This window comes from Gopherus flavomarginatus, chromosome 4, assembly GCF_025201925.1.
Source record: "Gopherus flavomarginatus isolate rGopFla2 chromosome 4, rGopFla2.mat.asm, whole genome shotgun sequence".
Lineage (NCBI taxonomy): Eukaryota > Metazoa > Chordata > Testudines > Testudinidae > Gopherus > Gopherus flavomarginatus.
In genome coordinates this window covers 201,777,658-201,792,390 of record NC_066620.1, presented here as the reverse complement: position 1 = coordinate 201,792,390, position 14,733 = coordinate 201,777,658, and positions in this window count along the sequence as shown.

Sequence of the window (14,733 nt, the reverse complement as noted above, 5' to 3'; positions counted from 1 at the left end):
TTTCCACCATGCCTGATAGCTTCTGCAGCTAAGAGTAATCTAAATTGACACTAGGAGGGTTTCTTCCCTGCTGATATTTTTGCTAAAACTTTGGCTAACTGTGAAAACTGAAAAAAGAAAAAACAAATAGAGGAGCCCGCTGTATAAATTCCAACACTTAATAACCTCAATATTGGCCATGGATGTTCAAACAGGCTGACAGATTCTTGGATCATGGATTTAAAGACCTGTTGGAGCAGAATCAGATTTTTTTTTAAAGTAAGATTTTTCTTCCTAAAACAGGACTGTTCCAGCACTGTCCCAGAAAAAGGAGGACACTCCACCCCTGAGGTTAGAAATTAACACAGGAGCCACTTTTCCTTTGTGTTGGTGGTAGAGGGTGGATCTCAGCTGTAGCATCATTTGGAGATGGCAAGAAATTTACTTCGAGGTTGAAAAACTGCCTTGATTAAACCTCGCTGCAGCAATTTTTCATCTGCAGCCATTAATACTAAAGATGTGCAATTTGGTACATGGAAAAATAAATGATTTGCATCTATTCATCCCATCAGTTACTATTAGATGAGATAATAAGCAGAGAACACAGTGTGAATCTGAGGCTTACATTCTGTCTTTGGAGACCAGATCTATCACATGATTCCTCAGCTGGGAGGGCAACACGAGGGGTAATCAACTGCCCCACATGTCCACCCCATTGGAGACATACCAGGATTGTGACTATATTAAATTCCTGTCACATTTACACTCATGCAAACCCCATTGACTTCAATGGGAGCTGGCAAAAGTAGAATTTGGCCCCTTTAGTTCTGATTTTTTGTGGGGCCGATGGAGAGTTAAGTAAATACTAAGAGATAGAATCTGATCACAATTAGTCCAGATTCACCCCAGGGTAACTGAGCTCTCCAATGCATTCTGTCCTAGTGGCTTGAGCCAATGAAACCAGAACCACCCTGAGTTCTAAATCCTGCTCTCCCACTAACTCATTCTGGGACTTTAAGACATGCTCCTTGGCCTGAGTTTTTAGGACTGTCCATTAAATTTGGTTGCTGTGATTTTTCAGGTGTCCAACTTAACGTTTAGCTCTGTGATGGGACAGATGCTCCCTCCTGCCCCCCGTCAGCTAGAGGGTTAAAGAACTCCTGTGCTGACAGTCAGCCCCAACCTGTCACACCAGTGCAGCTTGTCAGGCCTGGAGGCAGGCCCTTAAAAGAGAAACCAAGCTCATTTGAGGAGCTCTCTGGAACAAGTAGAGCTAGAGTGTCCAGACCAGGGCAATCAGTTACTTACTGCTGAATGGCTTGAGGGTGCTGCCAGCCTGAGCCCTCTGAGAAAAGAACTGATTTGTTTCTTTTGTTGAAATACTCCTTGGACTTTAGCTAAGCAGGAGGGCGAGTGTCGAGATTGCCTGAGGAGCCTGAAAACTACTTTCCTACCTTGGCGTTAATCAGGGGGCCTGGGTCCTCCGACTGGGCTGTGGAACTATTTTCCTGTGTTTTGTTGGGCTGTTTTATGCCCCCGGGATATCTGAAGGGCTAAACCCCATGACTGGAGTACAGGGCTATACCTGGAGGCAAAGTATGAGGTAAGCATGGTGCCTGCCCAAGGGGGCAGCTGGAGTTGTAGGGGTTCAGTCCCTTTAAAAACCAAGCCCTACATGTCCCCCATTGGGCACCCCTAAATAAGTGAAAAATTAATATACTGAGATTTACTTATCTCGTAGAACTGAAAGGGACCCTCAGGGGTCACTGAGTCCAGCCCCCTGCCTTCACTAGCAGGACCAAGTATTGATTTTTCCCCAGATCCCTAGGTGGCCCCCTCAAGAATTGAACTCACAACTCTAAGTTTAGCAAGCCAATGCTCCCACTACTGAGCTATCCCTCCCCTGAGCTAAGTCCAGCATTCTGAGTTGCAGTCAGTAAAGACACTCTTGAATGACACCTTGGTTGCAGAACTTGGCCTGTAGTGTTTGTCCACTGTTCAGGAACTTCCGCTGCAGGATTGACACCCTGCAATGTCCAGGCATGATACGCCTGGTGCGCATTGCCTATGGTTTGTGGAGAAGCTGGCTGGTCAGATGGCACTGGCTCCCCTTGTTTCAAAGTTTAGACAAACTGCATAGATGGGACGGGGGAGGAAATGAAGAGCGAACGTAGACAATGTGATTAACCTTCTTCTAAAAGGACAAATGCATAGCGTGGTGAAGACAGCTAAAAATATACAAGTACTTTCTGAAAATTACTTCTCCGTGTCAGCAGTTGCTGTAGTTGTAGTATTTTATGATGATTCTGAATGGGAGATAAGGTGGGCTTACAAGACAGTTTCTAATAAGGTGGCCCAGACAACAAAAAGGTTTGGACGTCTGATATGAGTTATTAATGGTTGAGCACTAGGGCTAGATTAAGAGCCAACATGGTAATGAATAATTTAGAGAAGCCTGACTGGGAGCTTCTATTCTCCCTTCCTCCTGGCAGAAGAACCAGGGGCCAGTCAATGAAATCAAGAAGTGGAAAATTCAAAACGAAGATAAAGAAATACTTTTTCATACAGCGAACAATTAGAATGTGGAATTCATGGCTCCAGCAATCCCCTGTGGCAAAGAATTTGGCAAGATTCAAAGAGGGATTAGATATCTCTGTGGATAGCAATAATATCCATAGTTATAATAGTTAATGCTTAACAAGCAACACACTTTTGGAAGGGATAGTACACTTCATGCTTAAAGGCTTAAACCAATCTCTAAATATTAGGAATGAGGAGACTTCCACATGGGAGCAGATTATTGTCCGCCAAAGGTCCCCCCCATATCTTCCACTTGATGCATCTTTTGTTGGCTACAGGAGACATGATACTGGAATAGATGGATCAAAGGTCTGATCCTATATGTTAATTCCTAGGGTTTTTCTTGCTTGTGGAGTGATGAAAGCGCTATTTCACAAACTAAACGAAGATCAAATGCATTTGGGTTGGTTTTTTTTCCTAAACTGAGTGTGTATATAAAAATGGTAACACCTGACTTTCATAATATCACAGTAATAGCAATCTAGTGCTTATTAACACAATAAATTGCAATGGCTAATTCAAAATTTATTGTCTTTGTGCCAGATACATAATTAAGGAGGTTTAAATATTCATATTCAGTTAGGCTTTAAAACTTTAAATGGATATTATAGGCCTTGAATAAGCAAATTATTGATCTGAGCAAGTGTAAACAAAAGCCATTATGGTCAATAGTGAAACATCATTGTGGCCAGATACTGCCCCCAGTTACACTGACGTAAACAGAGATGCTGGATTTGCACTGATATACTTTAGAGCAGAATTTGGCCTTTTATTTCTTAATAGCGAATTCAGCTTATAGATGCATATATTCAATTCCTGTTTATTGGTTTTGATTTGTTGTTACTATTATTTATTTGTATCGCTGTACCTGCTATGAGCCCTAATCAAGGACCAGGATCCCATTGTGCTGGGTGCTGTACAAACACCCAGGTTGTCCTTGCCTAAAGAGTTGATAATCTAAATATAAGACAAGAGACAACAGTTGGATACAGATAGCCAGAGCGGAGGCACTAGCAGGGCTGGCTCCAGGCACTAGCTTAGCAAGCAGGTTCTTTGGGCGGCTACTCCAGAGAGGGGAGGCACATTCAGCTATTTGGCGGCAATTTGGCGGAGGGTCCCTGTCATAAACAGATAGCTAAGGGTTAATGTCTCTTTCACCTGGAAAGAAGTAACCTGAAACTTTTTCAAATCTGGGACTAGGTTATGACATGGTGGCAGCGTTTGTGGGAAAGATAGAATCCAGAAGCCAGTAGGAATATTATATTTTTCTTTTCTCTGATAGGGGCTTTTAAGCAGAGAGAAACAGTTTGGTTTTAAAGGGAACCAGAGAGAATTTTTTTTTATCTGCTCTCTCTTGCAGTTTCTGGCTTGCATATTAAGCAAGGAACCATTAAGCTGTGACAAAAGGGTGTTTTGTGACACAATAGCACTCCCATTAGGAGTCAAATACCAGCACTATACACATGCAAATAAAGTGGTTTTTCTGGTTTACTTTACATTGAAAAGATTAGCTAGAGGAAGAAAGGGAAAAAGGCACTGTTGCTAAGCAGACCCCAGGAGGCAACAGAGAACCTGCAGTTCAGAAGATAAACACCGGAGGGCACCCCAACACAAGAAAACAGGAACCATGCCTACCAAGACAAAAATGGAGGCCGAAGGACAAATCAAAGATGCCGAGCACAGGCGAGAGATGGAAAAAAAAACAGGAACTAGAAATAAAACAAAAAGAGATGGAGGTGAAAGAAAGAGAAGAACAGATCAAACGGGCAGCCCATAAAAGAGAACAAGAAGCCAAAAATGCAGCCCACCACAGAAAACTACAAGAAGAAGAGGTGGCCCACAAAATGAAACAAGCAGAAGAAGAGGTAGCCTACCGCCGAGAAATGGAAAAACAACAAAAAGAAAGTGAAGAGAGGGAAAAACAGAGAAAACATGAACTGGAATTAGAAAAGGCTAAGCAACAACACCCAGCCAATCCTAACAACCCTTCGCCAATTATGGTTCCACATCCCAGGAAATTTCCCACCTACAAGGCAGGTGATGACACCGAGGCCTTCTTGGAAAATTTTGAAAGAGCCTGTCTTGGGTACCGCATCTCTGAAGACCAGTACATGGTAGAATTGAGGCCACAGCTCAGTGGACCTTTAGCAGAGGTGGCAGCTGAAATGCCTAAGGAGAACATGAACGACTATAAAGTTTTTCAAACCAAGGCCAGATACAGAATGGAGATAACCCCGGATCATGCCCGTCGGCATTTCAGAACCCAAAAGTGGAAACCAGATGTGTCATTTCCCAAACACGCCTACTGGGAAAAATTATGAGGCCTGGATATCAGGACACAATGTTAAATCCTTGGAAGAACTGCACCTCCTCATACAAATGGAGCAGTTCTTGGATGGTGTTCCTGAGGACATAATACATACAAGATGGAAAACCCAAAAATCTCGCTGAGGCGGGGGAGATTGGAGCCAGTTGGATGGAAGTGGCAGAAAGCAAGAAAGCTACTGCCAAGGGGAACAACAAGAAACTTCTTTGTTGGAGTTTAGCTCTCCAAGATTTTGATTTTGAAATTCAGCACATCTCAGGAGCTTCTAACAAAGTAGCGAATGCACTCTCCCATGAGAGTTTCCCAGAATCCAGTAGTTAAAAAGTGTTCTTAAAATGTAGAAGTCTGTTAGTTATATACTTAGTGGTATATGTAAAGGTGCATGTGTTGTATTAATCTGTTTATTTTAAAGTTCTAGGAGGAAATCGCCACCAGTGAGCTTCCCCACTGTCTGCAATTTGGGGAGCGTGTCATAAACAGATAGCTAAGGGTTAATGTCTCTTTCACCTGGAAAGAAGTAACCTGAAACACCTGACCAGAGGACCAATCAGGAAACAAGACTTTTTCAAATCTGGGACTAGGTTATGACAGTCCCTCACTCCCGGTCAGAGCAAAGGACCTCCCGCTGAATTGCCGCAGATCGCAATTGCGGGTTGTTTTTTTTTTGGCTGCTTGGGGCAGCAAAACCCCTGGAGCTGGCCCCGGGCACAAGGAAACAATGAGCCAACATTAGTCTGCATAATAAGCAGTAATCTTGGCATACCAGCACCCTACCTGTTGTCAATTTTTTTGTAGACCTCATGACAAAGGAGAGTTTTGGATGGAGGGGTTTGAAGGAGGATAATATATTAGTTTTGTGCATGTTTATGTAGAACTTCACCCAAGCATGGGAGAAAGCACGGTTACAAGAAAACTGACATGGGTTGATTGGAGGAGGGAGTCAACATCTTCCTAGTGAGTGAGAGATGATAGGTAGGGTGGGGATAGGTCATGAAAGACCTTGAAAATGAAGCCATATAGCACATGTTTGATGCAATAGAAAGGAGCAATCTACTGGAGAGATTCAAAGAGGGGTGACATGGTCAAAGTGACAGGCTATGAAATTGATCTTTGCAGAAGCCTCTGAATAAATATCAGCAGGGTAAGATTGTGTTTGTCAAGGCAAGAAAGAAGGCTGTTGAAGTATTTGAGATGCAAGATGATGACCTGGACCAAAAGTCGGATCCTATATGTTAACTCCTATGGACCTTTGATCCAGGGCATCATCTTGTAGGGTGATTAAAGCACTAATTTAGAAACTGAATAATACTCAAATGCATTTTTTCATTGCTTTTTGACATTCCTAATACCACAGTAGCAGATTCTGCTATAGCAATCTGGAGATCGTTGACACAATAAATTGAATGGCTAATTCAAAATGAGAGTTTCAGCTATATAGATGGATAGGAAAGGCCATATCTCAGTGACGCTATCCAGAAAGAATCTGTAAGATATAGACATAGCCTGGGATTCAGGACCTCTTGAGAGAGATCTGAGTAGAAGATGATGATCACGGTATGAGCCTGAGTGACAGGCAGGATGGTGGTGTTGTCCAGAGTAACTGATAGAGAAGGTATGGAGAGGATTTAGGAGGGAAGACTTTGAGCCAGGCCAACTGCTTAGAGCCAGCAGCCTTATAAAACAGCAGCCAGATGTGAACCAAGTGAGCAGCGAACAGAGCAGAGGCAAACAGAGTTTTTTTGTCTTTCAGGCTTCTGTGAGCTCTAGAAGGAAGACAATATGGATAGCGAGCAATCAGCTGTTGTGACCTACACAAGATGTTCCATGTTTGTCTTTCTCCCAGAGGATAGAAGCGACTTCTCCTATACAAAGTACAAGCTGGTCTCCATATTGGAAGAGAAGGTTAAAGGACTAGAGACCCAAGTATCAACCCTGCATTGCGTCAGAGAAAATGAAGACTTTCTGGATAGAAGTCAGCATCTGGTACTGCAGGCACAGCACGCTGAAGAATCAGAGAGGGCAGTGCAGAACAGGTAAGAAAATTGGCAGCATGTGACCTCCGGAAGAAGAAAGAGGAGAACCCATGTATCCCCAATACAGACAGAGGTAAGAAATCATTTTCTGGCTCTCTGCACAGGTACTACAGCGGACAATGGTTTGGAAGAGTAATCTGAGGGAAGGGATCAGAAGGAGACCCCATTGACTGGAAGGCATGGGATGCATTGTCCTAGGGATGGGGGTTCAATGACTGCAGCTCCCAAGAGGAAGAGACGTTGTTTTTGTGGATGCAGATTAACATGGTTACCCCTCTGATACTTGTCAAAAGAATGAGGATGGAGAAGTAGTTCTGAGCATTAGCTAGGGAGAGGTGATTAACAACTTTGTGTTTAGTTGAAGTGGAAGCTAAGTTTTTGGTTGGGGGGATGTTTAAGAGGAGAGGAACTCCAAACTGTGATTGTAAACAATGCATTCAATGAGTTTAGAGCTGAAAGGGAAGTCGGGTGACAGTTGGAGAAGTAAGTGTGATCAAGGGTAGGAGTTTTTAAGATGTGAGACACTAAACCATGTTTGTATTGTGAGGGGAAAGAGCCAGAGGAGAGTGAGATGTTAAGGAGAGAAGGAAGGCAGGAGATGAGAATGGGCTCAGGGGAGATCAGGAAATGGGATGGGGTCACTAGTGCAAGTGGAGGAGGTAGAGGAAGAAAGAACATGAAAAATGTCTGCATCTGTGACATGGAGGAAGAAGGGTAGTCTGGTAGGAGAGGAAAGGAAGGAATTTCCCACTTACAGTGTGGTTGTGCTTAGAGGCCATTAGATCAGAGCCCTGTTGAGCTAGGTGCTGTACTTTATTGACTTCCATGGATGTTGTGTGTAACTGACAGTAGAATTTAACCCCTGATCTTGGGGATTGTTTTATACAGCTCGCAGTGAGAAGTCTGCCCCAGATAGCAGATAGACACAAAGAAGTGAAATGACCTACCCATGATTAGTCACTGGAAGAGTCAGGAACAGGACCCATGAGTCCAGACTCCTAGGCCCAGATCCTGAAAGAGATTTAGGCTCCTAACCTGCAGAAGTTAGAAGCCTAAATACCTTTGAGAATCTGGGCCCTGTCCCTTGCTCCAGCCACTGGAAAAACTGCCTTTTCAGGCGAATAAAGTTGTTAGTTTCCTGAAACATAACATCCATGGCAATGGAGTGGGGGAGGGGGTATTTTTGATCTCCTATTAGTTGTTTGTAATTAACTACAGACCTCCAGCAACAATTCATGGAGGATGGCTCCATCAACGGCATTAGCCAAGATGATCAAGGGCGCAACCCCATGCTCTGGATGTCCCTAAATGTCTGACTGCCAGAAGCTGGAACTGGATGACAAAGTATGAAGCATCTGGCCACTGTCAGAAGACAGGATACTGGGCTAGATGGACCGTTGGTCTGACCCATTGTGGCCGTTCTTACGGTCTTAATTCCAATTAGCGAAGTGAGGATAGAATGTTAAAGCCTGATTTTCCACTCATTTATTACATTAGTGTAGCTTCATAGACTTCAGCTATAGTTGTCTTGATTTACAATGATGTGAGTTGATATGCTGGCCCTGAAAGTGTGATCTGTAAAATAATCAGGGGCAAGACGTCATTTACTGACCTTATGTATCAGAGAAGTAGCCGTGTTAGTCTGGATCTGTAAAAGAAGCAAAGAATCCTGTGGCACCTTATAGACTAACAGACGTTTTGGAGCATGAGCTTTCATGGGTGAATACCCACTTCGTCGGATGCATCATTTATTGACCTTGTTGACCACTTGCATCATAGCAAAGTATGGTGAATGGCAATTTACTGCTCCCATGGTGGCAAGACACTCGTCCCTCATAATGAGCTTGAATCAAATGTGAAGGGACGTATGTAGTATGGAGTATCTTACAATAGGGATATTGTCAGTCTGTGGCCGCTCCCAGTCTCTATTATAGCACTGTCATCCATGGTTTATGGGGGAAAAGCTCTCTGCTGCCATCTATTGTTGAAAGAGAGGAAGGGAGACTTTATTTGCATAGGTGACACCAAGTGTGTGCTTGGGGATAATTTTTGGTGGTTCAGGATTAAAATTCACCTACATTATGATTGCATGGCTCCGAATCATCGAAGGTGAGAATAAGTCTAGAAAGAGCAATGAAATGCAGAGACACGTGACTTATAGAATGTAGCTCAACCATTTTATTTGACACCATTGGCCCCCCGAAAGAGAAAATAATACATGCACTCTTTATTTATTTATTTATTTATTTGACAAAACTTTAATTAGAAAATCAGTCTTCAGTTTCTTATAAAATTACACAAGCTGATAAATCTTGGTAAGATATAGAGAGAATATTTTTTTCTATGAACATTAGACCTAATAAAAAAGTTAAAATAATTAACGGCATTCATCAATTATCTTCTTTTTCCACACTACATTTCCCAATAAAAATGATATAGTCATCAACCTTTATTTAAAAATTATATATGTCTGTGATAGCTTTTCAAGACTTGAAGGGACAATACTAATATTTAGATCATTCATTAATAATTTCTAGTGACCCAATATGTTGAAGCACAACAGGCTTATAACTAAGCCCATAAAACAAACTTTAATTTTCTGAACCAAGCAAAAATGTATGTTTAGGAGAATATTTGTTCAGAATTAATTATATTACTATTCTCCCTTTTTAAAGAAATGTCCATTAACTTTTTAGCACTAAAACTTAGTTAGAATCATTCATTCAATAAAGCTTGCTATGTTACATACAGTAGTTTTATACCAGAGTGGTGATCCATTGTGCTGGTGTCTTGTGCTATCTATGAAGTGTGTGCATGCCCATGAGCTGGGAGTCTCCAGTTAAATATCACAGGGCATTACTTTCGCATGAAACTGGCATGAATACATTTTCATTACAAGTGCAAAATTTTAATCTGAATATGTTTATATCCTGCATTAAATGAGATGTTCACTGGTCAGCCCTACCATGCTCCAACATGCTAGAACATTTGTAAAAGCCCCAGTGTTTGTTTACTGTATGTTTACAAAGCAGTTAAAAAAAATCCACGCAATATAATGAAGAATGAATATGCAGTATCTACATTATCTTATGCTCCTCATTAAAATGATGGCTAGTTTGTAATTCACAGCTAATTAATTCAACAGAATAGCAGTTTGTTTGTTTTTGTTTTGCATAGTGCATTTGGTAGGTATCCAGTATTTTCTTGCCTGTGTTATTAATGGCTAAAGAAAATTTTTAAATAAATATACAGTCATTTATACAGCATCACATTTTATTTCAGGCCTTTGGAACCCAAGATGATAAAAGGAGATTGGGAAAATTACTTGGCAAACCATACAGAATGTATTGCTATAGAATGTATGTATATTACATAGCCTAAAATGGTCACCATTAAATCATCACTTAGACAACAACTGGATAATTGTCTGTGGTTTTCCTTTGCCTGCCACAGTGAAATGTAGCTACTAATATACTGTTTTCCCTTCTGGATTTTCATTGAAGCCCTGCTGAAAATAAATAACCATTGCTGCCTGAAGGAAAGACTCAGTAATACATTTGGAGCTATGCTTGCTATATTTTTCACACACTGCAATGGGCATTACTCTGTATCTTCACCTTGTTCCTTCTCTGAAAGGTATTCGTCATAGTCCATCTGATTTATGCTGTTAGCCCACTGAGGTCAGAATTACTCCCATTGACATCATCGGGCTTTCAATAGGCTGAAAGACATGGTCCTGGATATGATCTTCAGACTTTCCCTGTTAGTCCCTGGGAATAGGGTGTGCCAGACCTATGGATAACCCTGACTCCTCCCAAATATGGCACCTCCTCCTTGATCTGCATTGCTGAATGCCTTTCTCTACCAATGGGGCTGTTTCCCTAACACACCCCGTTTTAGTGACAGAAGACTGACTATGGACCTTCTCTGGTATGAAAATAATATTTCTGGGTCGTGGTTTATGTTCAGTTTTTGATTCAGATATTTAGGGTGGGATTTTCAAAAGCATTCGGCATTGGCCTAACTCTCCTCCCATTGAAGTCAGTGGGAGTTTTACCATTGATATCAATGGGAGTGTTTAAGCCAATGCTGAGGTCCAGATTCTCAAAGGTCTGTAGATGTTTAGCTCCCATTGAAACCAATGGGAATCAGACACCTCTGAGGATCTGGCCCTGGATGCTTGTGTAAATCATATCCCCTTAAGGGTTTCCTTTAATCAAAACTGCCACCCTGAAATGCATATAAGTGTATAATACAGGGGGCCATGCCGCAGCTCATGAGCCACATGTGGCTTTTTTACAGTTAAAGTGCAACTCCCAGAGCCCCCATACTCCCTCCCTCCATTCTGCACCTGCCAGACTGGGGGTTGGGGGTTGGGAGCTCAAGGCTTCTGCCCCGTGGTAGGTGTAGGGGGCTAGAGGCTTCTGCCAGAGATGACTGGTGCCTGCTGAGAGTGGCGGGGCACAATTTAAAGTTTCCCTCTCCCCCCAAAAGCTTGAGTCACACAGCCCCAGGCACACTCCCCCTCTTACCCTCAGCAGCCCCTCCCTGCAGCTCCCAGGTGTTAGCTCTACATGAAGAGGCAGCGGCAAACAGCTGGGAGCTGCAGGGAAGGGCCGCTGCTTTAGCTCCATGGGGACAGGCAGCAGCAAAAGCAGTGGCTCTCCCTGCAGCTCCTAGCTGTTTGCGGCTGCCTCTATCCAAGGTGCACTCCCAGCTTGCTAGCTCCAGCAGCCGCCGTGCAGGGAGGAGGCCTGGTGACACCATATGACCAAGCAGTGCCAGCAAGCCCTGGCAAAAATCTGGAGGGGACACATGTCTCACACACCACCTCTGTCTTCTGCCCAACAGGAATGCAGGGAGGGGATCCTCATTCCTGGAGTGGAAATAAGTATCATTTGCTGCTGAATAACTACCACCAAAGCAAACTTTGTTATATGCAGTGTTATGGCTATGGTGATATAGTTATATATTAATGGCATCTAGCATCATTTCAAGCCATACGGTATATTCCAAAGCAATGAGTACATTCCTACTAAAAATCAGAAACTTCAAAATAAAGTAAGTCCTGCTTACTAGAATGTCTGACATTTGTGATATCATAAGATCAGCACAGCATATTAAACTGAAGGGTTATGAATTCATGTTTTGACATTGTAAGGTAAATGCTTAAAACACATTTTTCCTTCCTAATTTATATTTTGCAATACAAAAAAGAAAAACAGAAAAGGAAAATTCAAAGGGGAATAAAGTTATGACTCTACTTCCTAGCTGTCCTAAAACATCATAAATAACTAACTGAATACTAGGAAAAGGTCCAAGATCTGAGTCTAAGATAGGTAGAATAGATGCTTCACTGGGAATATTGCTAACACTGATAATTGATGTGTTGCTTATTATATTGCAGTATAACTGACAGGTTATTCTTGTCCATCTTACGTAACAGACTATATGGCTCTCTATTCTTGTTGTTTGAGTCAAACATAATTTAACGAGCTATGGGCCTGATCTCACTCCCACAGCTGATATCTGCGGGATCATGCCCTGAGTCAAAACCAGTGGAAGTCAATGAGAGTCTCTCCAATCATTTCAGTGGGTTTTGGATCAGTCCTTTAGGTGAGCAAATTATAGACGAATGGTAACGTAGTAAACAAGAAAGAAGTGTATCCCATAAGCACAAAGTGAATTTAAAGGATTCCTCAGATCAAATCTCAGGAATGATCTTGTGAGATGCTAACTAAGGATCAACTAGTTAGGTGCTTAGCTACTATGTTGTGGGAAGTGGTATAGAAATCTAGACAGAATTGCATAGAATGGTATTTTGCAGTCATAGACCACAGGTTGATACACAGGAGTATAACCTGAATGATTTGACTATAAAGCCTGATATAGTAACCACCAATAGTAAACAAAATGAGAAGAAACTAGAATACAGAAATGCAAAGCTGGAGTTCTCAACTTTCCAATGATGTATCTCAGGGCTTCCTAACCAGGTGGTGCATAAGATATCTTACTTTGCATTGCGTCCCAGGTCCTTAGAGGCCACTTACCATGCAAACTAGGACACTTTCAGAATCCCAGTCATCCTGGACCACTTCATCCTTGGCCTCGAAAAGTATAAAGTGCTGTCAACTACCTTTTGATCTTGCATGAGATGCTCAGCTCCTAGTAGGATTGGGCCAAGAGGCAGTGGATTCATCCCTGTGTCAGCAGAACCATTTGCTGATTCATATTGTCACTCTTCATCCCCGTAGAGCATTAACAGAGCCCTGGGTCATGAGTCAGCAGTACAAAGTATTTGATTACTAACAGCTGTTTTTTTAATACAATCAATGAATCATTCATTGGCCAAAAAACATGAGGACTTCCATCTATTATTTATCCCTGCAGCGGAAACTATTCTGAGACCTGGGATTCAAAATGTCTTTGAAGCTTTTGCTGTCCTTGCTGTGTATAATTTTATTCTGCAATACAATCTCTAAAGCTTTATATCCCCTCTCCGTTTGATGCAGAAATAACTAACTGAGCTTCTGACCAGATGAAGACACACATGGTTCTCCTGGACCATACCTTCAACCAGAGTTGCTTTGGGCTTCTGTTTCTTTATTTCCATGATTGCCTGATACTCCTTTTCTTGAGAATAGCCCAGTCTAACTCAGAACAAACATAGTCCCATTCATTGGTTTGTTCAAGTTCTATTCATATTTTGCAGTTCAAGGGAGCAAGATCTTTTACATAGCTTAATGAATTCCTGTCATAATTACTGCAAAATAAGAAAAAAATTGAGAGCAAAATGCTGGTCTTTACACCAGTGTAAATCCAGAGTCACTCCACTGACTTCACTGAATTTCAACAAGTTTACACAGAGGCAAGAGCAAATCAGGTGCTCCAGTAGTATAGTGATGGAAGCCTTATCAGTAGCTATAGCAATAACCAGTCATTGTTTCACTGAACTTCCCTGTTTCTCTCTATGAATCCACCTATTGTCCCTAGCTTGTACATAACATATAGATTTGCTGAACTGATTCAAAATATTTCATATTCGCTCAGTTTAACATTAAACGGTATTTCTCTATTATGGTTCATTACCTCATGGGAGTTGTAGTTTGAACCCGATGCCCCTATTTTCAGCTATGGCCCAGGCTCTGCCGTGATGCTCCAACACCTACGCAACTCCTATTCTGTACCAAGCTATTATATCATGGGGAACAATGGGGGCAATCAGTCATCGTAATTACAGCGCGTATGAGGGATTGTGCCCCCATTCAATGTTGAATAGACTTGAAACAAAACATTTCAGGCCACTTCAACAAAGTGAAATATTTTGTTTGTTTTCCTGATGTGAAAGTGAAAAGTTTTGGCAAAATCAAAAGTTTCCTTCGGAAAATTTCAGTTTGGCAGAAACTGCATTTTCCTCAAAAGACCGAAAATTCCCAGCTCCAATTATACTAAATAAGTACATAGAAAATTGAACAGCATTTGACCATCATCTTCAGCAGTGGACAATACTTCAGCTAAGCAATTTTCTGATGTGTTATTAAGGGATAGCACAGCAGTTATTACTAAATCTGTGTACAGGTGAAAACTTTATAGTTAAGGTTGCTAAGTGCAATTCAAAATAAGACACTACCAGTACTCATCTCATTTAAAAAAATAAAAACTACTGAACCCTCAGTGTTTAGATAAACAATTATTATATCAACCTCGCACACACCCCTCCCCCCGCAATATATAGAAATGTTCGCACTGATCAGCACCCCAACAACTATACCTTTATCTTCAGTACAACAGTTCCAGCACCTATCAGGTCAGAAC